Genomic DNA, 27,255 nt, shown 5'->3' on the forward strand with positions numbered 1-27,255 from the left:
GGTAGTCATGACTACGGGGAAACCATCACATGACCCAATGAGCACTTGACATGTTAAAAGCACTGACGTAATGTTTATCTGTATTGTGAGCAAGACGGTTGTGACCGTCGAAACGCGTCAATCTGAGCACTAAAAGAAAATAAAATTGTTTCTGAAACAAGACCCTGAGGTTCCGTGACAATTGTAAGTGGTGTTTTCGACTCGCACGAATATGGTCGAGTCTGGTATCTATGAACCGCAAATGACGAGTTTAGTAAGTGTGCGCAGTTTCGCTGTGCTAACTTAAACCGTTCGTCTGTTACGTGGGTATTTCTACCAGTACCCACGGGTTCCATCTTAGATACGGCATCCATTTTGTCTCTTGCCCTCAAGTAGCCAGCGAACGGACGTTGTCCGCTTCGCGACCCTGGGACTCCCAAGATATTTGCGGAAGACACATGTCCTTTGTAAGTGTCTTTATGACGAGGGGGATGCTACTGTAAAGCAGATGGCGCTGCCCGAGGCTCATCTTGCCGCACAGACTTATTGTCTCAGCCGTGCATCTCATTAGGCACGTCCCTTTGATGCCTGTATCTCGTGTTTCCCGATACCTCCCCTTTTACACCCTTTCCGATCTCCCCACTGTCTCCGTCTTCCTCTGCACCTGTCCTTGTTCCTATTTCGATCTGTTTTACTGCTGATTGGAATTCGCTAATGATGGGAAGATGGTTTTTTACAGTTGGGAACCGCCAAATGTTTCCGCACTTATGTTCCGGACCTCATGTATATCAAAGTGACCAAAGCGACCCCTCTGGGGGATAATGGTGGGAACCGGGTTGTAAACTTTTGTGTGCCATGTTGTCCTATGGGTAAAAACTGTATAAAAGAGCGATCCACAGAACCAATTTGAAGCAGTCTCCCCGAACTACACTCGATGTACTTCCTGTGATTTCTGTGTTCCCTGCAGCAAATAAACCTTGAATCTTTGACGCCGAAGGAAGTGTCCCGTGTCTCTGTCATTCGTACGCCGGAGCAGGTTACCCACGAAGGTTTCAGGTGTTGTGCCCTGGCACCGCTGGGTCTTAAAGAACCCAGTCCTTCAGTTGGCGCCCAACGTGGGGCTGCATCAGTGGTACCGGTCCAAGCCCGACGATCGTGAGGAACTTCGTGTGAAATCTCCGAGGGAAGGTGCACTCCGCTTCATCGATCCTGTTGTCGAAACAAGTGGCCCGAAGACTTTTCCCGCGAAGATTCCCGCCTCCTGACGGCTGCGACGGACTGCTGCCCTGACTGTAGACCTGTTTTGGCGCCTGGCGTAGACCTTGGTATAGCGAGACGATTGACGGGCCTTCCTGGTGACGCCATCGATCTTTGAGTTAAGTATTTGTGGGTCGCTCCCAGAGTTCTTGGTTGTTGACACTTTAGCGAGTGTCTTTGTTGTTCACGCTGTGTGAGTGTTTTTGTCGGTGACACTTTGCTAGCGTACTTTGTTGTGTTGTTTGACGACTGCAGCCGCCAAAAACCGAGGGTTTTGTTCTTTGCTGGGACTTGGTAAATCCCGTAACCCTTGAAGTTTGTGAAACTCGGCTAGTGTGCAAGATGCCTGGTCGCAGTACTTTGTTTAGTTGTTTCAGGCCTTGTGGTACGGATTCCCGACTGGAGGACTCATGTCCGATACCTCCAGTTGGAACTCCCACTTATGAACTGTACAGTAAGCATGGGCTTGGCCCAATTACCTTTAACGATTATTGGATTAAATACACGAAGAAGGACGGCGACCTTCGTTGGCCACCTCATGGTAGCTTCGAGGCCCCGATCTTAGATAATCTAGAGATTAAATTGTTCGAAAGAAAGTCAAGGCCGGCCATGTTTGATGCCTTTCGGTTGTGGCGTAAGGAAGCCCGACAGAAAGACATCAGACAGACTAAACGTAATCAGCGAGATAATGTTGCTACCATAGTGAAGAAAGCAGAGCAATTTCAGCGTGATAAGGAGGTTAAGGATAAGGAAGTGTTTGATAGACTACAGCGTATGACCGTAGATAAATGTTATCCCGCTTTGCCTACGGAGTCGGAAAAGAAGGAAGAGGCAGTTGAGGATCCTTTAATGTCTTATCTTATGAAGTCGCCACCTCCGTACGTACAGGGTACCACAGCCCCTGTGATTCCCCCTGTACCTGTTCCTGCGCCTATTCTTCCCTTGCCTGTTCCTCAACCTGCACCCGCCTTTCCGACTGTTCCTGCTCCTTTGCTTGTTGCTATCCCTACTGCTCCTCCGCTTCCACATACTACTGCTCCCGCTACTGCTCCCGCTACTGCTCCTGTTTTGCTAACTCCTGCTGCTGCTACTATTTCTACTCCTTCACTTGTTAGTTCTGTGTCCTATACTTCTCCCTCTACTCGTTCTCGTACTACTCCTCTTGCGGCTAGCTTCTTTCATTCGCTCGGACCTGTTCATGGGTCCGCTGGTTCCGACGGTCCTCAGAGACGTAGTCAGCTTCCTGGAAACAGAGAACGCGTTGCGCTATACAACATGGCGATGGGTTGGATGGTAAATCCTCTTAGAAGTCCACCCCGTGTTGTCCTCGAAACATTTTGTCAATTCAATATACCAACCCAGAGGTATGTGTTTAATGAAATGTGTAAGTTCCTTCATGATCAGATAGCGGCCGATGCGCCTGATGAGGTGCTGACTGCCCTGTCTGACCTTCAGCTTCAGTTCTCGAATGGACTGATAGTGGATACTAACGTCCGACGTGCTGTTGAGCGGTTACTATCTTTTCGCCCCGCTCCGATCCCTCATGCATTGTTTGTCGAGGATGTTGAACAACAGCCAGACGAGTCTGGCCAATATCCCATGCGTGAAGTTCCACCGGTTTGGATACCACCTAATCCTAATGCTCAACCTCCGACGACAGTGGGGCATTTCCAGAGAATATGGATACATCTTCCATGGAAACGCTCGGAAGTGTTACAGGTGAAGCAATCTTTGCCTGACCCTCACAAGAATCCTGCAGGGTATTACAAAGAATTATCGCAGCTCGTAGATGCTACAGTAATGAATCTAGCCGATATCGACATGTTGTTCGGCAATGTGGTACCGCAACCGGTATGGGCTAAGATTCGTCATGAAAACCATCCGAATGAATTAGGTGGTGCTTGGGCTGCTATTGTCGCGGCAGATGCCGGACAAACGGCTGCTGCTAAACCCGACCAGCTGATTGTTGGTCTTCCTCAACGAATAATAGCGTTAATGAAAACTCTTATGCCAGCCATGAGGGTGAACTGGGACAAATTGTCAGCCTGTAAGCAAAAGAAGGACGAGAGTGTTTCCGACTTCTTCACGAGGTTTGAGGAGGCATTCGTTGACCATAGTGGACAGGATATGGGTACCGAGGGTGGTCAAAGATTGTTCGTGGATAAATTTGTTTCGAACTTACTGCCCGATTTGAGCAATAAATTGAGGAATTCAGAAAGTGCATGGGCCGTTTCTACTTCAGCTCAGATATTGGCTACGGCACAATATTATGAGAACAGAGAGAAAGAAGAGAGCGACCGTGCTGATAAAAAGACTAAAGAGCTAAAAACTAAAGTGCTGCTTCAGCAAGCGTATCCCCCACGTTCAAATCAGAATAATTCACAACAGAATAGATCGCAACCGCAATCAAACCGATCTAAAACTCGTAATGACTCCTCTTCCCAAAGATCTTCGTTAGGGTACAATCAATGTGCTTATTGTAGACAAGAGGGTCACATAAAATTCAATTGTCCTGTTCTAAATGAACGTAATAGTGGTAACTCGTCTAGAGGAGGTCGGGGTGGTTCGCAGCAGGCACCACGTGGTAGAGGTCGCGGTACTCAGAACGATCGCTCAGATAACTCATCAAATTCCGATAATTGTTTCGATCAACGTGGATCGTCGCAAGGACGATCTGCGCAGTACAATGTAGACGATTACTACGTCGATCAGGGAACTGACGACTGTAATTACTAGGACAGCCATAGACAAGGAGAGGGAGTGGTATCAGTTCCGGTTGATCAGAGAGGGCCTTACGTCGCAGTTGCTACATCGGGCGTCGTTGAGCCTTTCCTGTTGGACACTGGTGCAGCGAAAAGTTCCATTAAGCATTCGAAACTCCCTGGCGCACCTTTGTCTGGCTTAACAAATGTTTCCGTTGGATTCTCTGGCGCCCCTGTTAGCAATCCAGTTTCACGCCCTTTGCCCCTTAAAATTGGGCCACGTGAGCTAGAAGCTACGTTGATTTTGACTACGGGTTGTGGTGAAAATCTTTTGGGCCTGGATTTGCTTAAACGTTTGTATGCGACTTTGTATTGTTCTCCTGCGGGTGTAAAGCTTACGTTAGGAGAGAGGGTTGTCTCTCCCATGTACTTGTCTCTCGATAAGCTTCCACCGGAATTGAGTTCTCTTCCTGCGTCTTTGTGGGCAACGGGTCCCAATGATGTGGGCCTACTTGATATCTCCCCATATGTTGTTCAGTTGAAATCTAATGTGCGATTGCCACGTATTCCCCAATATCGTATCTCCCTTGATGGTGAACGAGCACTGTTAGCGATCATTTATGATTTGATCGAGAAAGATGTTATTGAGGAGACTCGGGGAAACGTGTGCAACAGCCCTGTACTGCCCATTCTTAAACGGACTGATCCTTCAAAACCCCCTGTTTATCGCTTTGTTATCGATTTACGGGAGGTGAATAAAATTGTGGTTCCTCAATTCCCCGTTGTGCCTGACATCACGGCGCTACTGACTCTGATTCCAGCTTCTGCATCGTGGTTTTCGGTGATTGACTTGAAAAATGCGTTTTTCAGCATCCCGATTGCCGAGGAGAGCAGAGACCTTTTCGGTTTCTCTCTTGGTGGACGCAGCTTCCGGTTCAAACGCGCTCCTCAGGGCTACTGTGAAAGTCCATCTATTTACAGCCAAGCCTTGAAGGGTCAACTGGATGCGTTTAGGTTGCCGGCTGGTGCGGCCTTAATCCAATACGTCGACGACTTATTGGTGGCTGCTGATACTCAGGACATTTGCAAAATTGCTACGGTGTCGTTGCTGCAACATCTCTGTGAGCTGAATCATAAGGTGTCCCCTTCTAAACTCCAATATTGTTGTCAAGAAGTAACCTATCTAGGTCACTTATTGTCAAAGGAGGGAAGGAGGTTGACCCCAGAGAGAATTGCAGCAATTGCGCGAATGGCTGTGCCAACAACCCAAAGAGATGTGCGTGCCTTTTTAGGTATCACGTCGTACTGCAGGCAATGGATTCCAAATTTTTCATTGCTAGCGAAACCATTAGTGGCTCTTACGTGCAAGGATGTTTCGACTCCTTTACCATGGACGGAAGAATGTCAGAAAAGTTTTTCTGAATTGCGTGATTCATTGTGTTCGGCTCCTGTGTTAGGTACTCCTGACTACAGTAAGCCGTTTACGTTATATGTGCACGAGAGGGAAGGTTGTGCTTTGAGTGTCTTAACGCAGCCTTTTGGTGGTAAACAGCGTCCATGCGCATATTTTTCCTCGACCTTGGACCCAGTAGCTAGAGCTTTGCCGAGTTGTTTGAGAGCAACTGCGGCAGCTGCGGTCTCCATCCGACAATCAGCAGGATTGGTCATGGATAATATGCTTACGGTGATGGTTCCGCATGCAGTCGATACTCTTTTGAATCGTACGAAAACTCAGCACTTGACGAGTGCGAGGTTGTCTGGGTACGAGCTGACGTTGCTGGCAAGTCATATTCAGATAAAACGTTGTAATGTTCTGAACCCGGCAACTTTGTTACCAATTAGCACAGAGTCAGATGAAGTAGCAGAACATGATTGCTACTTGAGGACAGAGGAAGAAACAAAAGGTCGAGTGGACCTTAAAAACACCCCATTGGAAGATCCGGACGGTACATTGTATGTGGATGGGTCATGTTTTAAGTTGCCGAATGGCGATGTGACTACTGCTTATGCTGTTGTAACGTTGAAAACTGTTGTTGAGACTGCAAGGTTGAATCAGAATTCTGCCCAAGCTGCAGAGCTGATTGCGCTTACTAGAGCGTGTGTGTTAGCGAAAGGGAAACGTGTGAATGTGTTTACCGACAGCCAATACGCATTTGGCGTCGCACATAGTTTTGGACGATTGTGGAGAGAGAGAGGTTTCTTGACGTCGCATGGTACGAAGATTCAGCATGGCCAGCTTGTGAATGATCTTTTGGATGCACTGACGCTGCCTAAGCAAGTTGCAATTGTTAAATGTAGTGCGCATCGTAAGGTGACGGATGATGTTGGTCGTGGTAATGCGTTTGCGGACGAGATTGCTAAGGAGACTGCCCGGAACCTTAGCACTCGAATGTATGTGACGAGTTCGGTTAGGTGGCCTACAGAATCGAGCATGTGTGAAGACACTATCGAAAGTGTGAAAGAAATTCAGAATGAGGCCACCGAGACTGAAAAGGCGAAGTGGAAAGAAAGTACGGGAAAGTTGGATGCGAATGGTTGTTGGATTGATTTGTCTGATCAGAAAAGATGGATGTTACCGGATGCGTATGTGCTGGCCGTTGTGACAATGGCGCATGGGTTAGCACATATTAGCGCGAAAGGTATTTGCAAATTATTGTCTCCTGTGTGGAAGAATGATGGTATCACGAAATGTGCTGAACGTCTGGTGAAGAATTGTATGGTGTGCATGATGTACAATCCTGGCAAAGGAACCCCAACTCCTCCTGGCAGTTTTGCTCCCCCTTCATGCCCCTTTGAGGTGATTCAATTGGACTTCATCCATATGGAGCGATGCAATAACCTGAAATACGTTTTAGTTGTGGTTTGCGCATTCTCCCGATGGATTGAGGCCTATCCTCTCAAAGACAATACTGCTTTGTCTACTGCGAAAATCCTGCTGAAGGAATATTTTCCTCGGTATGGAATGCCTAGAGTCGTGTGGTCAGATAACGGAAGTGAGTTTGTGGGTAGTGTGATGAAGAGTGTGTGTAAGGGCCTTGGAATTAATCAGAAATTCCACAGCGCCAATCATCCCCAGTCAGCTGGATTGGTTGAAGGGTATAACGGCACCCTCAAACTAAAGCTAGCGAAGATTCAGGCTACGACTGGTCTTTCGTGGCCTGACGCTTTACCTTTAGCATTACTGTCAACTAGGGCGACTGTACACTCCCGAGTAGGGCTTAGTCCCTATGAAATAGTGTTCGGCCGTCCTGCGAATGTGTGGGGGGTTCCTAGGCCAGGAATGTTCTGCGATCTTGAGTACCCAATGTTGATTGATTATCTTCATGACTTGACTGCTAAACTGAGGTTAATTCACCAACAGGTTTACGACGCATTGCCGACGCAGACGGAGGGTCCAGGCCACCAGCTCCAGCCCGGAGATTGGGTGGTGACGAGAAATTTTTCACGCAAGAATAACCTGGACCCGAGGTTTACTGGACCCTATCAGGTTCTCCTTGCCACGAGGACTGCTGTTCGTCTCGAGGGACGCAAGAATTGGGTGCATGCCACCCATACCAAAAAGGTCCCTATCCCTTTGCCGACAGACCCGTGGGTAAGGAGAGGCATTGCATCAACTGAAACCGAAGGATTGCCGGTGTTTGTACCTTTTAGCGACGCGCAGCCTGTTGGAGAATCCTCAGCGCAGCAGAAAGACACTGTTGAACAATTATCATCAAAAGACTCAAGACCAGAACACTCAACTGATCAGCGGGACGCTGTCTCCTCAACGGATCCTTTGTTTAACGAGCAGACACGTCCTGGGAAAACTCAATACTTTCTACGATCTAGCACTAAAGACTAATAAAAGATCCTGCTTTGCTGTATTGACAACTGCATTATCCCGTTTTCCATGATCAGTTTGAACATTCGTACCGCTGTAATTATTTTGTACATATATATTGAGTTTCATTCCTTATACTTTTTACTTTCACAGCTGAGAGACTTTGTTTTTGCATATATACATATTGTGCATTAAAGGCCGTAGGGCCGCGCGCGTACTTCCTTCTGGATAGTAGGTCTTGACGCTAGGTTAAAGGCCGTCGGTTCCTGGGAACTCCTAGGGATTGACTATTGCTACACAGAACGAAGTACGTCAAGAAACGTTGCGGACGGTCGTAGGGAATGGCATTCTCGAAGCTGAATGATTTGGAAGGAGCTCAGGCTCATAGATTCAAGTTGCAGCAACTCAGTCGTACCAAATGTTTTATATTTTAACTGTTTGTATTGTTTTTGACTGCTTCTGCATTATTGGCGGGTGGGGTGTATTATACGATGTCTTACTTCTTACTTTCTGCTACACCTACTCCTACTCCTGACCCTAAACTTACCTCCACTGTTTCTCCTCATTCCTTTCATATGTTACCGGAACACGAACAGGCTAGACGTGTAGAATTTCGCAACAATTCCTTTATTCAGCTCCTTCATCAGCATCAGTTAGTGGTTAACACTACTAATTGTTGGGTGTGTGGGTTGATGCCACATACTACGGATAAGGGAATTCCATATCTGGTGTTACCGTATAGTTCCCAAGGGTCAGCTCGAGCATTTCAAACAATGTTTCGAAGCGCACTGGGTTTCCACCCCATTCGAGAACCACGTTCCCCCTACTCTGGTCCTACCTCGTATCAAAAACCTTTGTCGATAGCAATAGAGGATTTAGATAGTGATATCTATGATCCCTCGCTTATTCCCGAAGAAGAGGTACAGGCCTATAGGGTCCTAAGTAGAGGTGAATATAGTGCGTTCACTAGCGAAAAGCAGCTTAAAAGCTCGCCTCCGATATGGGTCGTACCCGACACTGGTAATTTTTGTCTCATGGGTCGTGGCCGAAGATCGCAAGCCCGACTTGGAGCAAGTGCTTGCACTGAAAATTACATACTGCCGATGGTCTCGTCCCCTGTGTTTCTGGCTGCCAAGGGTACATACTTTATCTGCTATGATCGTGCATATGCATGGTTGCCCGCTGACTTCATGGGCTCATGCTTCATTGCAAATTTGTTGCCTCCGACGTTCACTGTAGATGCCGATTATCATAAGACTAGAGTTGTGCGAGGCGTAATTAGCGAAGAGGATACTGCCGGTCAAGAGGCAGGAGACTTTTTCAAGGGTTTCCTCCCGTTTTGGGGACCTATGGTTAATAGTAGGAACCTGAGACAGTTGACTCGAGTGGTAGAATCGACAGCTAATATTACTGCCAGTGCCCTTGGTAATATCACCACTGAACTTCAGGCGGAGAGACTTATGACGTTACAAAACTGTATGGTTTTAGATGTCATCTTAGCAGATCGAGGTGGGGTATGTAAGGTGATCCATTCGAGCTGCTGCATTTTCATTCCAGACAACGCTCCAACTGTCTATCAAGCCATCTCGAGGTTGCATAAGATCTCCGAATCCATACACGTGGATGTAGGGGATTGGACGCTACTTGGATGGTTTTGGGGCCTGATGTCGACTTGGGGTTGGAAGATTCTGATGATCATCGGAGTCGTTGTAGTGTTCCTGTTCACGTGTTGCCTTTGTGTGCAGTGTGGTCCTGCCTTATGTGGCCTCTGTGCTACAACGTGTATGAGACAGCCACCTGTTACCAAGGGGACTCGGTTGGACAGAGCTATGCTACAGCAACATCTAGATGGTCTGATGAATATCGAATATGATTCCGACTAGTGCTTGCCTACATGAGGGCAAAAGGAGCGTCTGAGGTTCCGTGACAATTGTAAGTGGTGTTTTCGACTCGCACGAATATGGTCGAGTCTGGTATCTATGAACCGCAAATGACGAGTTTAGTAAGTGTGCGCAGTTTCGCTGTGCTAACTTAAACCGTTCGTCTGTTACGTGGGTATTTCTACCAGTACCCACGGGTTCCATCTTAGATACGGCATCCATTTTGTCTCTTGCCCTCAAGTAGCCAGCGAACGGACGTTGTCCGCTTCGCGACCCTGGGACTCCCAAGATATTTGCGGAAGACACATGTCCTTTGTAAGTGTCTTTATGACGAGGGGGATGCTACTGTAAAGCAGATGGCGCTGCCCGAGGCTCATCTTGCCGCACGGACTTATTGTCTCAGCCGTGCATCTCATTAGGCACGTCCCTTTGATGCCTGTATCTCGTGTTTCCCGATACCTCCCCTTTTACACCCTTTCCGATCTCCCCACTGTCTCCGTCTTCCTCTGCACCTGTCCTTGTTCCTATTTCGATCTGTTTTACTGCTGATTGGAATTCGCTAATGATGGGAAGATGGTTTTTTACAGTTGGGAACCGCCAAATGTTTCCGCACTTATGTTCCGGACCTCATGTATATCAAAGTGACCAAAGCGACCCCTCTGGGGGATAATGGTGGGAACCGGGTTGTAAACTTTTGTGTGCCATGTTGTCCTATGGGTAAAAACTGTATAAAAGGAGCGATCCACAGAACCAATTTGAAGCAGTCTCCCCGAACTACACTCGATGTACTTCCTGTGATTTCTGTGTTCCCTGCAGCAAATAAACCTTGAATCTTTGACGCCGAAGGAAGTGTCCCGTGTCTCTGTCATTCGTACGCCGGAGCAGGTTACCCACGAAGGTTTCAGGTGTTGTGCCCTGGCACCGCTGGGTCTTAAAGAACCCAGTCCTTCAACCCCACGGAGTCAGCGCCTGGTTTATAAATACAGAACGACAGGATTGGAGAGAATATATATATATATATCACGAGCAAATGTCCCAAGATGAGAGGAGCGTCCAAGAGCTGGTGCCGGCAAGGTTCAGGACAACCTTGCAACAATACTTTCAGCAAAGACGTTTCTATCAAGAAACACGCCGCACACTACTCCGTTTGTTTAAATGCTTTGGTTTATTTTCTGTAGTTCCCCACCTACGCGTTTCGGACATGAAGCTGTCCCTGGTCACGGTACAAACATTAGTCCATCATTGCTTTTCACATTAAATACCTGTGGTCACCACATGGCGATTATGGTGCATTGTGGGCCCAGTAGTTTTATGGAGTATTGTAATTCCAAAACCATGCAGTATGAGATACCGGATCCAAGCAAACTTGCGACACCTGTCCAACTCTGTGTAGTATGAAAGGAGGTGAATGACAAATGCGCACTGGTGGGTCATAAGAGACCGTTAGTGATGTAGCTAGGTTGGCTTACATCGTGTGGCGCATTTTGACACCTGATTATACAAAGTAAAGGACTGAGTGTCCGTATTGGATATATTGGCTGAGTGCCCTGGAGTTTAACTGTGTCGTTTTTTGCTTTAGATCAACAGTAGTCATAGTGCATGGAAAAATTAAAATCAAGTTATATATCTTAATGTCACATACATTGAATTCATGTTGTTCCTTTCATACTACACAGAGTTGGACAGGTGTCGCAAATTTGCTTGGATCCGGTATCTCATACTGCATGGTTTTGGAATTACAATACTCCATAAAACTACTGGGCCCACAATGCACCATAATCGCCATGTGGTGACCACAGGTATTTAATGTGAAAAGCAATGATGGACTAATGTTTGTACCGTGACCAGGGACAGCTTCATGTCCGAAACGCGTAGGTGGGGAACCTACAGAAAATAAACCAAAGCATTTAAACAAACGGAGTAGTGTGCGGCGTGTTTCTTGATAGAAACGTCTTTGCTGAAAATTTATATATATATATAGATATATAGATATATAGATATATAGATATAGATATATATGTATATATATATATATATATATAGATATTACCTACTGGTGGTCGCCATTAGGTAGTTATAGTTAGGACCTATTTTCCGTAGGAAATCAACAACATTCTATTTGGAATAACGTTGGCGCCGGTTGACGAATCTTCGCGAAATATTCAAAACTGGTGGGGCGCTCCTGTCCGCTCCGCTCGTATCCTGAAAGTCTCGGGGTGATTCGTAAAGCGGGGGCTGAGAAAAAAGGGGGGTCCCAAAATGTGTTTTTCCCCATGGAATTTTCCATAGGAATATTTAAACGCTACAGCCCGAACTGCTGAACGGAATTGCACCAAATTTGGCAAAGAGGAAGTCCTTGGTTCACACTAGTGCCTTTTGGGTAAATGGTGTAAATCTGTTCAGTAGTTTTTTAGATATTAAAGGAAAAAAATACATATATATCTGGGCAGAGCCTAACGACACATCTCATCGTGAGATCTGATTGGCTGTCAGCACTTCATCCAATAAGTGTTGGCCGCCATCTTGGGATCAATATACATGATAGCATCTCATTAAAAAGCATTGCAGTTAATAGAAGGTTTTAAGACTTTAGTTACATTATAAATCATTTGTTGATGGTACCATACTCGTTTTAGGAATTGTGGTTTGTTCTAGGGTGATTTTACCATGTGAAAAAGCTTTCTGCTGGGATATCATGAATCATGTTTGAGAGAACTATTTTCTCATGCTTTTCCCACAGGGGTTTGGAAGGTGATTTATAACCTAAACTGAGAGGATATTTTCTGTAAATTCACATTCTTTTTCTCAGTCATGTGAGAATGAAGTCTGATATTCTCAGTAAAACATGTACATCCAACAAGAGACTGCCAGTTGATTCCTTTGTGTTCTACTGCAGCTTCCTAGAGTGTTCTAAAGAACAACTAGAGCGCTAACAGTCTTACTTATGACAAAAGTATCCCATTAAGAGAATGGGGTGACCCAAAACGTCAAAAAGACCTGGGTAGTAAATGTTATTCAAAAACAATGGTCTCAGACAATTATTTTTACTCAAGACAAATAAATCAAGTGATTATAGACAATTTCTAAATGGCCTGGCGTGTAGTATAGATTCTAGACACTTTTTAATGGAGACATTGCTTTCCAAATTTGTATTGCACTATAAGGTGTGTAACACCATCCAGGACAGAAATTCTACAGCGTCGACGTTTCGACTCGTCTTGAGGCCTGAAGGCAAATTAGACCGTGGCCATGCGAGTCTTCATCAGGACTACAAATGTGGGCAGCCAGAAGAGTAGCACAAGCCCTGAAACAAAGTGAGTAACAGCTTGACACGTATACTCACTTTGTCTAGAATCTATACTACACGCCAGGCCATTTAGAAATTGTCTATTGTGCGAATTCACTGCATGTATATATAAAATTGTAAATTTTACTCTATGCTCTTTTTCTACTTTTCTATTAAGCACTCTACATTTCAATTTTCTGCACATTCTTCTTTGGGCAACCAAAACTTTTTATATATTGAGATAGCCATGAATGCAATGAATTAAAATTGCCCTGAATCTATAATTATTGCTGTTGCTTTTTTGTTTTTGTGTATATAAACAATCATTGAATGAATTGGGCTGAACTGTTGGACATGTCTCACAACTAAGAGAAGGTTTGAATAATCACTTGATTTATTTGTCTTGAGTAAAAATAATTGTCTATGACAAAAGTCCAGCACACCTGAAGCCATCTTGATTGGAATAAAGTGGTAATACTTAAAAAATGTAATTTAAAAAGGAACACAATGAGGGGCTTCATTTTGCCATAGAAAGTATGATTAGTGCTGCAGAAAGAAAAATTAGGGCATATTTTGAGTGACTTCTCAAATCTTTTATTTCCTAAAAAATAAATTCTGACATGCAGACTGAAACATGTACTTTCAATACCAGCAGCAGACTTCCCTGGTAAGCAGTAGCTTTACTACAGTGATCTAATGAGCAACTAGAGTGTGGAACACTGAAAGTATTTCGTACTGAGGAGGCTGTAGTTAATGAGGAAATTATGAAACTTCATAACAAATAAGTCTCCCAAGATGGCTGCCAGAGACAAAAGAGCCCAAATGTAGCACAAATATCACCCAGATGTAGCCCAAGTATAGCCCAATGACAGAATGTCCCAGAGTGTTCTAAAGAACAACTAGAGTGCTAACAGTCTTACTTATAACAAAAGTATGGAACACCTAAAGCCATCTTGATTGGAATAAAGTGGGAACACTTAAAACATTTAATTTGCAAAGGTACAACATGAGGGGCTTCATTTTGCCATAGAATTTATGATTAGTGCTGCAGAAAGAAAAATTAGGGCACATTTTGACTTCTCAAATCCTCTTCTATTTCATTAAAAAATTCTAACATGCAGACTGAAACATGCACTTTGAATACCAGCAGCAGACTTCCCTGGTTTGCAGTAGCTTTACTACAGGGATCTAATGAGCAGCTAGAGTGCTAACATTCAGAATTTATGGCAAATGTGTGACACAGCGGAATACCCTCTTGATGGAACTAAAGTAAAGAAGCATTGAAAATGCAATAGGCCTTGCCCTCGTTTAAGTTAAAGCAATTCTGTTTGTAATTAGGTGGCTTTTTAGCTTTGCTTTTATTAGTGTTTTTCAAACTTTCATGTACACAACATGCATATGTATGCATACATGTATATGTATGCATGCATTTATATTTGTATTTATATAGATATGCAGATTATATATATGTTTATGTATATGTGTATATGTGTGTATATATATATATATATATATATATATATATATATATATATATATATATATATGTCATCCAAACCTGTATATCCATATATATGTGTGCAGGTAGAGAGGCTAGAGGTAGAGGGGTAGAGAGTAGTAGAGAGAGAGGTAGAGAGTGAGTAGTAGAGAGTGAGTAGCAGAGAGTGAGTTGCAGAGTAGTAGAGAGAGAGTAGTAGAGAGTGAGTAGTGTAGAGTGAGTAGCAGAGAAGTAGAGATAGAGTAGTAGAGAGAGAGTAGGAGAGATAGTCATTCAGTGTCAGTCAGTCAATCAGTGTGTGTTAGTCAGTGTGTGTCAGTCAGTGTGTATCAGTCATAGTCAGTCAGTCAGTCAGTCAGTCAGTGACAGTCAGTCAGTCAGTGTCAGCTAGAGCAGTTCTGCTGACCTGGTTCTCTGGCTCTAAAACAGTCTGCTGACCTGGTTTTTTTGGCTCTAAAGCAGCTCTGCTGACCTGGTTTCTTTGGCTCTAGAGCAAGTCTATTGACCTTGTTCTCTGGCTCTATAGCAGCTCTGCTGACCTTGTTCTCTGGCTCTAGAGCAGCTCTGCTGACCTAGTACTCTGGCTCTACTACAGCTCTGCTGATCTGGTTCTCTGGCTCTACAACAGCTCTGCTGGCCTTGTTCTCTGGCTCTACAGCAGCTCTCCTAACCCGGTTCTATGGCTCAAAGCAGCTCTGCTGACATGGTTCTCTGGCTCTAGAGCAGCTCTGCTGACCTGGTTCTCTGGCTCTAGAGCAGCTCTGCTGACATGGTTCTCTGACTCTAAAGCAGCTCCGCTGACCTGGTTCTCTTTCTCTAAAGCAGCTCTGCTGACCTGGTTCTCTCCCTCTAAAGCAGCTCTGCTGACCTGGTTTTTCTGGCTACAGCAGCTCTGCTCGCCTGGCCTGGTTCTCGGACTCTACAACAGCTCTGCTGACCTGGTTCTCTGGCTCTAAAGCAGATCTGCTTACCTGGTTTCTCTGGCTTTACCGCAGCTCTGCTGACCTGGGTCTCTGGCTCTACAACGGCTCTGCTGACCTGGTTCTTTGGCTCTAAAGCAGCTCTGTCCACTCCTACAATCATCCTGACAGAAGTATGTCCTTATCTAATCACTCTGCTGAAAAACGTGTCTTGCTACCAACTACTAGCAGTCTAGGAACTCAGTAACTGTCTATGCAGTTGCAGAATGACTAAGTTATTGAGACAATCAGCGGTACAGTGAAATGTGCACAATGTATGCGGTCCCTTAACCCCTTGCAGACTACTGAGTCAGTCCTTCAAAAGTCCAGGTAATAGTCATGCTTGTCTGGAATCACACTGTGAGTCTGTGTCCACTCCTACAATCATCCTGACAGAAACATGTCCTTTTCTAATCACTCTGCTGAACCATAAGCGCTTATAAACGTATCCTGCTGTCTAACAACTACTAACACTCCAGGAACATAGTCACTGTCTATGCACTTGCTGAATTACTCAGGCATTGAGACAAGAAGTGGTACAGTCAAATGTGCACAATATATGCGGTCCCTTAACTCCTTGCAGACTACTGAGTCAGTCCTGCAAAAGTCCAGGTAATAGTCATGCTTGTCTGGAATCACACTGTGAGTCTGTGTCCACTCATACAATCATCCTGAAAGAAGAATATCCTTATCTAAGCATGTTGCTGAAACATAAGTGCTTATAAACGTATCCTGCTGTCAATTTCTAGCACTCTAGGAACCTATTCACTGTCTATGCACTTGCAGAATGAATCGGGCATTGAGACGAGCAGTGTTGCAGTTCAATCTACACAATTTATGCAGTCCCTTAAACCCTTGCAAACTACTGAGTCGGTCCTGCAAAAGTCCAAGTAATAGTCATGCTTGTCTGGAATCACACTGTGATTCTGTGTCCGCTCCTACAATCATCCTGACAGAAGCATGTCCTTCTCTAATCACTCTGCTGAAACATAAGCGCTTGTAAATTTATCCTGCTGTCAACTACTAGCACTCTAGCAACCCAGTCACTGTCTATGCACTTGCAGAATGACTCCGGCATTGAGACAATACCTAAGCACTTATAAATTAAATGAGCACTCTGTTTGCAGCACTGTCATCATTCTATTTACTAGGGATGTTCTTATAGAATCACCTAGGCACCAACACAAGTACACGTCCAATATTCTGTGCACAATCCCTACAAACCTCTAAGCAGATACGTACTATTGGTACACTCCACTAAATACTGTAGTACTCATGCGGCCTTGGATACCTCCTGTCAGTCTCATGCAGTTCGTCAATCAGCCATCCAGCACTATGTTCTTATTGTATCACTCTGCTAATACTTATGGGGCAGATTTGTAAGCCCCCTGTGCCAACAGTATGTCACTTTTTAGGTATCGCTGGTGTTAGCAGCGCGTAGCGCTGCTCCAGCGAAAGACCTATTGTTGTGGGTTTCCTGGGAATGGCTGAGCGGTGGTGGTTATGCGCATTTCTTAGGCGATTTCATCTCTAGCACGCGCTTCAGCCTGCGCGCTAGCATCATGTGTTGAGACATTCCCGTGCGCTGCAGCTCTGGTGTAGAGAACACGCCTAATGACTTCCGTGTTTGTTTATATTTCATTCCTAGCACGCGCTTGAGCTGGCACGTTAGCATCACGTGGACATTCTCGGGCGCTGCAGCTCTGGTGTAGTGAACGCGCCTAATCACGTTCGTGTTTGTTTATATTTCATTCCTAGCACGCGCTTCAGCTGGCGCGTTAGCATAACGTTTTGAGAATCTGCCGGGCGCTGCAGCTGTGGTGTAGAGAACGCGCCTAATGCCGTGTGTCTTTAGTTTGTTGTTTGGGGCAAGCGTCAAGCGGCACGCGCACAGGAAAGTGAAAATCAATTGAATAGCATCACATGTAAAAGAAAACACATATTGGACCCACAAAGAAGAGCAATGCTGCATAAGGTAAGTATTCGTATAATAAACAGCGGCACGCCTCGCATGTAAAAACACATATTGGACCCACAAAGAAGAGCAATGCTTCATAAGAAAATAAGTACATTTATATAATAAACAGCGGCACGCCCACAGAAAACTACACTGCAATTGAATTAGTGTTACCATCGCGCACAGGGAACTAAACTGCAATTTAATTACATCAAATGTAAAAACACATATTGGACCCACAAAGAAGGCTAAAGCTTCATGAGTAGAGTGCCGTGCACCCCATTAGCCAAGTTGCAGAGATGCCACGTGTCATCAAAAGGTGCCGGTAGGAGTACATGTATCTACCTACTTCCAATACTAAGCATCCCGTCTGTCGTGTCACTTGGCGAATGTGTACGAGGGATAGAGTTGGAAAATCAGGGTCGGTGAGCTAGGCATACTAAGGACATTTAGGGGAAAGCATGTCTTTTGGCTGCCACGCAGTAATTAGTTCATCATCGGCATTTGTGAAGGGCTGCTAAACAACCGTGTGGGAACCCAGGCGCCATTTAAAGAAAATAAGGGAAATACAGAGAAACATTTACTGTTTGGAAGGTTTTGCTTCCCCTACAACGCTCACTTGGCATCTAAGGTGAGTGTTTCCAGCGGAAGGGAAAAGGATGAGGTGATGTCAATTGCCCCCACAAGATCGTACGTTAGATCGGAAAGCTGGGGACCTTTGATGAATCCCTTCTGGTCCTGATGTATAATTTCTCCCACTACTGAACCCACTGTAGATGATAAGATGAAAGCAACAATCTTATAGTCGCTGTTCAATAATGATATTGGGCGATATGACCCGCATAAAGTTGGGTCTTTACCAGATTTGGGAATCAGTACTATAGTAGCCTCGCTCCATGATCGAGGGGGGTCGAATCCCTCCCTCAAAATACCATTGAAGAGGGCCGTTAAAGTAGGGACAATTTCATCAACCAAGACGCGGTAAAGTTCACCGGGGAGTCCGTCAGGACCTCTAGCTTTACCATGCTTAAGTGACAAAATGACCTTCCTTACTTCAGTTTCGGAGATATCCATCTCAATCCCTTCACGTTGTGTAAGTGAAAGGTATGGTAAAGAGATTTGATTTAGCCATATATCTCTTGTCTGTTGGTTATCAGGGATATCTTCCCTGTATATCTCCTCAAAAAATTCCCTAAAGGCTGTACTAATTTCTTTATTGGATGTTCTGAGCTCACTTTCTCCTTCAGCCTTAATTCCTTACCATAGGTTTCATGAGTGTTCTAGTAAGCTGGACATTTCACTCGTACAAAACCATAGAAATTCCTCCGTTATAGTTAGTTGTGCTAACTAGAACTCGCGCGCCTGCAATGCACTGCTAATGATGTCACACATTACATCATTCATGACATGGTCAGTGACATCACTGATGACATCACTGATAACATCTCAAATGACATCATTGATGACATCATCCACGTGACAATCTGATGCACCTTATCGCACACTAGTATAACCTTTGATCGCTCACTGTAAAATATAGAGTACCATATTTGAAAGGACACACACATACTAGTTACTACATACGCACTCACTGATTCCTAAGTCTACACACAACTGTCCATTAACCCACAGAATCACTTATACATGCCGTCACTGATCAATGGTAACACTATCAAATGTACTCATACACCTATGTAGACATTGACACATCAGCAGTCATCCTAGTCTGTTATGCAGTGATGCTACTCACTCATGAAAATAATCAATCACACTTACATTTACTCACCTACACCGTTCTACACACACCTGATTTATACATACACATAATAACTCATAGTTACTATGCTAAAAAAATCACTATTACAATGATACTCATTCATACAGTTACTCTCACAATCACTGACTCTTGCGTATACCTATTTATATACACCAACTCTCATATACAATGCCTTTTTATTTTTCTACTTTATTGGAGCTGTACCACTGACACATATATTCACTTACCAACACACAAATAAACACACTCAGGCACCCAAACAACTGTTTCCATAAATACTTCTAAACCCATATGCCTAGACAATCAACCACTCACACATCTATGCATAGTTACAACTCCCCCACCCAACCACAGATACACTTGGTCTCCCTTACAAATACTCAGCCATCTAATCATTAACTAATATAGACACTCATGTAGTTAGTGATCAATTGATGCAGGTGGTTATACAACAGAGACAGTGATGTACACATTAACATAGTTTGGTTACTAACCCATATATTTAGTGAGACACACTTAATTACTCACTCAAACAGTCAGACAGCTACTAAATCCTCCAACCATACAGTTATATATCCACTCAATCTTCAATACAGATTGGTGTATATACAAGGGCTTTTGAAGCCCGAAACGCGTAGTGCCCTCTTGCTACCGACTATGATGCAATAAAAGAACCTGTGTAGCGCATCCGTGGTCCGTCTCCTCTGTTCCTGCGCCGACTTGACCTCTGGTCTGACTCGGAAGTGGTGTGTGGAGTCTTCGTGCATATATATATATATATATATATATATACATATATATATATATATTAGATATTTAAATTTCAAACAAAACCACATTTACTGGATGATGTCATCAGTGATGTCACTGACCATGTCATGAATGATGTAATATGTGACATCATCAGCAGTGCATTGCGGGCGCGCAAGTTATAGTTAGCACAACTAACTATAACAGAGGAATTTCTATGGTTTTGTACAAGTGAAATGTCCAGCTAACTATAACATTCATGAAACCTATGTTTTTTTCCAGTGAATATATATATATATATATATATATATATATATATATATATATATATATATATATCCATTTTCCACTCTCTACGCAACATCCCATGAGAGAAACGGACTCTTCAGTTGCTCAGCAGCGCTGGTAAACTTTATTCGTAATTTTAAATGTGCATTGCTGTGTGCTCCACCTATTTCTGTGGTTTTGTACGAGTGAAATGTCCAGCTAACTATAACACTCATGAAACCTATGTTTTTTTCAGTGAATATATATATATATATATATATATATATATATATCCTTGCAATCTCTGTTCACCACGGCGTTTCACACCAAACAGAAAGGAGGACCCCAAAGCGGCAAATGAATTTCAAGTGGGAAGATTTATTTGCTCTCACGAAATGGTATTTCAGGCATAATATATATATATTCCCTACCTTCTATGATTACAGAACCGGCACTCGTAGTCATGGGTGTTTTCCTGTTTATTGCATGAACTTCATTACACACAAACATCACAGGGACGCGTTTCGGCAGTCTCGCTGCCTTTTTCGACCTGCCATGCGCCATATTGGTGCTCCTTTTTAAAGTTAGAAAAAAAACAATACAAATAGAAGATGCCCTTTCCTTAATATTCATTGGGTATGCACTTGCATGTGGGAAATTAACTACAAAAAACAAAATACACCGCTGTAAATACTCAGTCGTAACAGGGTAAAGCTTAAAGAAAACATTACTTCACTGTTCTTTTACTACCTGTGCTGTTGAGAATTATGTATTTCAATACATTGTATACTAAACAGTCCCATCATGTATTTTTATGTCTCTCGCGAAGCCCAGACTGGATTATTACACTTCCTTGAATAAAAGATGGCATCACAATAATATTCTTTTAAAAGCACAAAGAGTCATGCCATTCTGTTAATGTAGGCAGAATTTTTTCAGCATAGTCGTTCCGCATATCAACTTCTCCCATTTGTCTCCGTGGAGATTCTCCTAGAATCTTTTTTTAAAGACCATGAAACTGCTAAATGAATCGGACCCCTACAAACTCAATCTTAATGGGGTACTTTTCGTTGGTCCTCATATCGCAGAGGCATTAAAAACCATCTACACTGATGAATCCACCTCCTATAACCAATCACAAAATCAAACAGCCTCTCCTAGAGGATATTATAGGGGTCCCATAGAGGAAACAATAATAAAGGCAAAGGTAACGGATGTTTTAACAAAAACACTACCTCCACCAACACAAAGGATTGAATTGCCTATCATTCACCCTAATCACACAACACCTGTTGGGGGAAGACTACAATACTTCCATCCAGCATGGATAAATACTACATCCGATCAATTGGTGCTAGATATTATCTAACATGTTTGTCTGGAACTCCCCCAAACATTCCAACGTGTACTCTCACATTATCAACAGGCATTCAAAACTATTCAAAGAGGAAATTCAAGCTTTACTAAACAAAGGATCAATAGCACTAGTGCCATTGCAACAACAAGGGACAGGGGCATATCCCCTTTACTTCCTTATACTCAAAAAGGATGGATCTCCAAGACTCATCCTAGACCTCAGACCTCCAAACAGGTACATCCTTTCAGAACACTTTTATATGGTCACTCTTCAGGACATCATACCACTTCTCCTGCAGGGAGCCTTCATGACTGCATTAATCTTAAAGGATGCATATTTTAACTTTCAAATTCACCCAGCACACTGACAATATCTCAGGTTTGCCTTCAATGGATAACACTTTCAATTCAAAGTACTTCATTTCTGGGTCACCCCAGCCCCAAGGGTGTTTACCAAATGTCTGGCAATGGTGGCACCCCATTTGCGAAGACCAAACATACACGTTTTTTCATATCTAGACGACATTTATTATCAAAAGCAACTCATATCAAAATGTCTGCAACACATACAAAGAACAATACATTTACTACGTCGACTGGGTTTTACAATCAATGCAGTAAAATTACACCTCAATCCTCTCCAAGTACAGCCTTACTTAGGAGCAATACTAAATAGTCAAATTGGGGTAGCTTACCCAAATGCAGCCAGGATACAAGCTTTAAAAACCCTGGTGCCACAGTTTCAGCCTCAAAATCAAATATCAGTGAGAACATTTATGCATCTCCAAGGGACCATGGCGTCATGCACACCCATAGTACCTCATGCCAGATACAATATGCACCCTCTACAACAATGTTTAATGCAACAATGGTCTCAAGCGGAGGGTCAATGAGAAAATCTAGTGTTGATCGGCGTCAAGTTTGCCACTCTCTGCAATGGTGAAACTCTAAAAACCTGTTACTGGAACAGCCGTTTATAGATGGGAAGTGCACTCACAGGAAATGATTGTACATGGGCACTGGACACATAGTCTGTCACTTCTACATATCAGTCACCTAAAGTTGCTAGCTGCTCATCTAGAGATAAAAGCATTCCTTACTCACCTTACAGGCAAAGTAGACTTAATCAAAACAGACATGACAATGATGTATTATCTGCAAAAACAGGGGGGCGGGGCAGATCTCCATAGTTTTCACATAGCACCGAAAATCTGGAAGTTTGCTATAAAACACAACATTCAGTTGTGTGCACAATACATTCCAGGAACAGACCATGACAGGACACACCAACAAATATACTAGTGGGAACTCTATATACAAGTCCTGCGCCCATTCTTCCAACAATGGGGGCAACCGCACATAGACCTAATCTGATAGAGCCTTCTAGCTGCAGAGTCCTTACTTTTGAATTTCCCAGGCGTCGGGCTCGAGCCGGAAACTTTTGCTGAACAATACCCATTGCCCGCGCCATCGGTTGACTCTATTTTGCTCCGCATGACGTTGTCGCAGCATTGGTTATGACGTCGGACATCAGTTGTTTTCTTTCCGCGCCAGTTGAGCGCCGCTCTAGGAAGAGCTACCCTTCTGTCACTTTTTGACAGATTTTTTCACAACTTTTTGTCAAATTCGGAAATTTTTTCTTCTCGTGCGAGCGATGTCTTCGAGGACGACAGGTTTCAAACCGTGCAGTGCTTGCTACCGCATGTCGGTCACCAATCCCCACCTCGTCTGTCTCTTGTGTCTCGAGCGCGACCATGACTCTTGCTTGGGCTGCCTGCCCATGGCTCCAAAGGCATTGAGGGAGCAGGTTATGAATCTCCTTGTGGCCTGTCATTCAACACTGTGGAGCGAGACTCCGCGGAGGTTCCAGTACCGATCAGAGAAGCTTTTCTCATTAGCTTTGGAGATTGCCTGATCAAGGATATTTAACACATTCAACGCTTATGGTTTTCCCCCCCTGTGTTGAAAATCTGTAATTCCTACTAATCATGACGAGCTCAGCTCGGCATGAGTGTACGAGAGGTGTACCTCATGACGAGCTGAGCTCGTCATGAGCGTCGAAGGAGTTAATAGTATCCAGGGGTCAAAAATCTTTGTTTGACTTCCTGTTGGCATCTTTCTAAGTCATTGTCATGGCTGCCATTTCTACTTAATCTTCACATTTCCCCATATAAGATACTGTTTTTAAGGTGTCAAGGGTGAAAGCTGCTGGCATGCAATATAGAATTGCTCGCAGTTTCTTTCCTATGTAGTAGAGACCCTATTTTGTTGTTCTCAATACACACCTGTACATCTAGGAATTCAGCCTTCTTACTACTTATGGGTGCTGTGAAATCAAGATTGTCTGAGTTAGTATTGTTGTTTTCTACAATGTTTTCAGCAGGTTCAGGTTTCCCTTTCCATATAATAAACAAATCATCTATGTAGTGAATCCAAAAGATACCATGTCTATTCCAGTATTCACTGTGGTCCACCATGAGTACCCGCTCCTCCCACCAGCCCATGTGTAAACATGCGTACCTGAGGAAAAAGCAAGCACCCATGGCCCCCCCCAGGTACCTGATGCACTATTTCACTATTAAATTGAAATAATTTGTTTTCCAGGCACTAGTTTATCATAGATAATGGCATCTTGTTATAATCATAAAGTCTCAAGAGTCTGCTTCTAAGAAAATATTCCACAGCTCTTATGCCATCCTGATGGTTGATGTTCATATAGAGCGATGTAACATCCTGTGTCGTTAAAAGGTACTCATGGCTCAACTGGATGTCATATATTCATTTAGAGAAATCACTTTTGTATAAATGACGTGTGTGTGTGTGTGTACAAGTGTGTGTATGTGTGTGTGTGTGTGTATATAAGTGTATGTGTACAAGTGTGTGTGTACAATTTAGCTACCGGTGTTCACCAGTAGGTAGTTATAGTTAGGACCTAGTTTCCATAGGAAACGCTATAATTCTGGTGTAATTTGACCAATCTTCATGATATTTTCCCCCAAAATGTTTCATGGTAGGTTCTGGTTGTCATTGAAATTTTGGGCATGATCGTGCAGTTGTGACCGAGAATTTGGAGCGCAAAATAAGGGTGCGTTTGTAATGTTAATTCCCATATAAACCGTTAGCCACACCTACAAATGTGGCAGGAAGGTAGTTGTTGGTTCAAGGAAGTGCTTTTGCTTATTTGATGTAAGTCCGTTTAGTAGTGTTTGAGTTCTAGCCGACCTCCCCCCCACACCCCTCCCCCACGCAGCCCTGGGGACCTCCACCTCCCTGGGGCAGAAATACAATTATTAAGGGGGTCCTCCGGCTCAGGGTGACTGCGCGGTCCCCCTCCAGGAGCCCTACATGACCTTGGGGACGGCCACTCCCAGGGCCAGGTATAGCAATGTCCCAGGGTGTCCGACCCTGGAACATTGCAGTTTGCTATGGCTTGGCGGGAGAAGTGCTCCTTCAATATGAAGTGCTCCTCATTGAATATGAATATTCTCTCCCTTCCATGAAGTGAATCAGAATTGCTTTTGGTCAGAGGGAGGTGCATGTTTGCAGCTCCCTCTGTCCAAAAGCAAAGACGGCTCCCGCAGGAGCCGGAGCGCTGTTAGGGACCTCAAGACCTCAGGCTTGCACCCAGTCTCCAATGAGATGGCCAGGGAATGGGTTCTTAAGGGCAATATCGGCCCGGGGAGGGTGGACCGTGCTGGCCCTATTACCCGTTTAAAATAAAAAATACAGGAAGGTCTGGCCCCAGGGGAAGGGGTCCCCTGGGCTAAAATTGGCCTGAGGAGGGGGCGCACAACCACCATCCCATATAAAATAAAAATAAATGGCAGGCCCCGGGGTATGGGGTACCCGGGCCAAAATTGACCCAGGGAAGGGGAACCTTGCGGCCCTCCTTCCCTTTAGTCTTCTTCAAAAAATGGCCTGGGGTATGGGGTCCCCGGGGTCGTAATCTGCTGTGTGGCCCCTTCTCCATTTCATTTAAAACTTAGCCCCGGGAGATGGGATCCTCGGGGCTGAAATCTGCCAGGGAAGGGAGACTGTGCTGCCCCCTTCCCTAAAAAAATAGAATACAAAATAACCTGGCCAATTCGCCGGAGGCCACGCACCCCTTCAACACAACTCTGCAAACACTCCTCCTGGCGCAGAGCTGATTAGGGAATGACGTCCCCTTAAATGCGGAGGGTCTTTGTGGGCCAACAAGCCCTCTTATTACCTCCTGTAAGTCCCAGACAGCGGTATTGCTGAGAGGACTTGGAAGCCACGCCCCCTTTCCCCACCACTATGCTAACGCGCCTCCTGGAGCACTTCTGGTTGGGGAGTAAATTCCACTTTACTCCTCAGAGCCTCAAGACTAAAGTTGACTACTTCCCCCAACTAGTGGTGCCCCTGGAGGCGCATTTGCAGAGCGGTGGAGAAAGGAGGGTGGCTTCCGACAACCTCTCAGCAAATCAGCTGTGTGGGACTTACTAGTGGTAACAGGAGGGGTAGTTGGCCTTTGGGGGGGTGCACCTACTCTTCCTGTTACCTCCAGTAAGTCTCATACAGCGGTATTGCTAAGCGGTCTTCGGTGGTCACGTCCCCTCCTCACCCCTCTGCAAACGCGGACTGGGAACTGAAAGCAGCCCTGGCAAATTTTCCCAGACCAGCCCCCGTCCGGCCCGTAGCGAGCGAGCGCAGCGTGCAAGGCCGACCGCTACTAGCGGGGTTTGGGGGGGTTCTACCCCCAAGAAAATTTTGGAATAAGACAGACCAAAATGGTGCATTTTACAGCACATTTTTCATTACATATTCGATTGTATCAACTTTCAAAGTACAGTAAATAGTAGATGATGACCGTAAAGAGCACCAGGTTATCCACCAAGTAATATGTACCCATAAATCTTCTTTCAGAGAGCACCAAAAATAGACACAGGTAGTGAATCAGAGAGAACAAAGTAAAAGTGAGACCAGCCCCCACATTTATTTATTTATTTATTTTTACTATTTATACAGCGCGAACAAATGCCTGTAGGAGTCTCGGCGCTGAGCAACCACAACTAGGGGGAGTTTAGGAGGTTCTGCCATAAGTGTGCACTCACTGAATAGTTCTTGAAAAGGTAAGTGTCTGAATTTCTCAGTTCATTGAGGAAAAAAAGGTCCATAATAATATTTTTTTTTAAAAGTAACAGAAGACCAGTTAGGTTTCCCCTGAGTGAGGCAATGTACGTTTGCCAAATAGTTTTGCTGTGTATGTATTCTCTAATGAGTTTTGGAAAAGGCCCCAGTGATGCTTTAGCCGAAATATAGCTAAGGCTCTACGCCTCCTCCTGCCCCCTACTCACCGCATGCCCTTGAGGTCCTCCTGGATTCCAAGTTTATGCATGTAGCATGTTTCGACCTCTGAGGGGTGGTGATGGCTCATGGCTGGCTAAGTTACATGGAGAATCGGGGTCTGGGATAGCCGCTCCCTGAGTCCTCAATCAGAGCCTGCCTGGCCTAGAGCGTGAGGCCTGCCATCACCTCGCTTCGCCCCTGCTCACAAAAAAAACCCACTACGCTGCGGTATCGGGCCGGGGCCTAGCCCTGCTGCCCCTTGCCCCTTTAGGACCCTTTTGCTCCCTTTTGCTTTTAATCCATTTCTCTGGCCCGGTCGCAATGCCCCCATACAGTGACGCCCAGCACCCACCACCCAGTAGTCAAAGTGGGGGAAAAAATTAGGGGAGCTGTGGGTGGACAATCAGAGGGCGAGAATAACCTGTGGATTGGGTCAGTGGGAGGAGTCAGAGGTGTG

The 27,255-nt window shown here is 44.6% G+C and overlaps 1 protein-coding gene across 10 annotated transcripts in view; it reads left to right on the forward strand.

Annotated features, from left to right (window-relative positions):
* The window catches only part of ZNF644 (zinc finger protein 644), a 714,013-nt gene that overhangs the window by 299,922 nt on the left and 386,836 nt on the right, over positions 1 to 27,255 (forward strand). The window contains exon 4 of one of the 10 annotated variants that reach the window (XM_086953948.1): positions 26,478 to 26,581. The exons of the other annotated variants lie outside the window; for them this stretch is intronic. The gene's annotated coding sequence lies outside the window, so the exon portion shown is untranslated. The remainder of the gene's footprint in view (positions 1 to 26,477; positions 26,582 to 27,255) is intronic. 10 annotated transcript variants of the gene reach the window in all.

Source organism: Lissotriton vulgaris, chromosome 1_1 (assembly GCF_964263255.1).
Source record: "Lissotriton vulgaris chromosome 1_1, aLisVul1.2, whole genome shotgun sequence".
Taxonomy (NCBI): domain Eukaryota; kingdom Metazoa; phylum Chordata; class Amphibia; order Caudata; family Salamandridae; genus Lissotriton; species Lissotriton vulgaris.